This window comes from Mandrillus leucophaeus, unplaced genomic scaffold (assembly GCF_000951045.1).
Source record: "Mandrillus leucophaeus isolate KB7577 unplaced genomic scaffold, Mleu.le_1.0 Scaffold216, whole genome shotgun sequence".
In the NCBI taxonomy this organism is placed as follows: domain Eukaryota; kingdom Metazoa; phylum Chordata; class Mammalia; order Primates; family Cercopithecidae; genus Mandrillus; species Mandrillus leucophaeus.
In genome coordinates, this window is record NW_012102210.1 from 562,754 (window position 1) to 564,527 (window position 1,774).

Here is a 1,774-nt window from a genome sequence, read left to right on the forward strand (position 1 = left end):
CCTGAATGGTATTGCCTAGGTTTTCTTCTAGGGTTTTTATGGTGTTAGGTCTTACATTTAAGTCTTTAATCCATCTTGAGTTAATTTTTGTATATGGTGTAAGGAAGGGATCCAGTTTCAGCTTTCTACATATGGCTAGCCAGTTTTCCCAGCACTATTTATTAAATAGGGAATCCTTTCCCCATTGCTTCTTTTTGTCAAGTTTGTCAAAGATCAGATGGTTTTAGATGTGTGGTGTTATTTCTGAGGCCTCTGTTCTGTTCCATTGGTCTATATATCTGTTTTGCTACCAGTACCATGCTGTTTTGGTTACTGTAGACTTGTAGTATAGTTTAAAATCAGGTAGCATGATGCCTCCAGCTTTGTTCTTTTTGCTTAAGATTGTCTTGGCTATGTGGGCTCTTTTCTGGTTCCATATGCACTTTAAAGTAGTTTTTTCCAATTCTGTGAAGAAAGTCAGTGGTAGCTTGATAGGGATAGCATTGAATCTATAAATTAGCTTGGGCAGTATGGCCATTTTCACAATATTGAGTCTTCCTATCCATGAGCATGGAATGTTCTTCTATTTGTTTGTGTCCTCTTTTATTTTGTTGAGCAGTGGTTTGTAGTTCTCCTTGAAGGGGCCCTTCACATCCTTTGTAAGTTGGATTCCTAGGTGTTTTATTCTCTTTGTAGCGATTGTGAATGGGAGTTCACTCATGATTTGGCTCTCTGTCTGTTATTGGCATATAGGAACGCTTGTGATTTTTGCACATTAATTTTGTATGCTGAGACTTTTCTGAAGTTGCTTATCAGCTTAAGGAGATATTGGGCTGAGATGATGGGGTTTTCTAAATATACAATCATGTCATTTGCAAACAGAGACAATTTGACTTCCTCTTTTCCTAATTGAATTCCCTTTATTTCCTTCTATTGCCTGATTGCCCTAGCCAGAACTTCCCACACTATGTTGAATAGGAGTGGTGAGAGAGGGCATCCTTGTCTTGTGCTAGTTTTCAAAGGGAATGCTTCCAGGTTTTGCCCATTCAGTATGATATTGGCTGTGAGTTTGTCATAAATAGTTCTTATTATTTTGAGATACATTCCATCAATACCTAGTTTATTGAGCATTTTTAGTATGAAGGGCTGTTGAATTTTGTCAAAGGCCTTTTCTGCATCTATTGAGATAATCAAGTGGTTTTTGTTACTGGTTCTGTTCATGTAATGGGTTACGTTTATTGATTTGTGTGTGTTGAACCAGTCTTGCATCCTAGGGATGAAGCTGACTTGATCGTGCTGGACAAACTTTTTGATGTGCTACTGGATTTGGTTTGTCAACATTTTCTTGAGGATTTTCGCATCTATGTTCATCAGGGATATTGGTCTAAAATTCTCTTTTTTTGTTGTGTCTCTACCAGGCTTTGGTATCAGGATGACGCTAGCTTCATAAAATGAGTTAGGGAGGATTCCTTCTTTTTCTATTGATTGAAATAGTTTCAGAAGGAATGGTACCAGCTCCTCTTTGTACCTCTGGTAGAATTCGGCTGTGAATACGTCTGGTTGTGGACTTTTTATTTTGTTTAGTAGGCTATTAATTATTGCCTCAATTTCAGAACCTGTTGTTGGTCTATTCAGAGATTCAACTTCTTCCTGGTTTAGGGAGGGTGTATGTGTCTAGGAATTTTCCATCTTATTTAGATTTTCTAGTTTATTTGCGTAGAGGTGTTTATAGTATTCTCTGATGGTAGTTTGTATTTCTGTGGGATTGGTGGTGATATCCCCTTTATCATTTTTT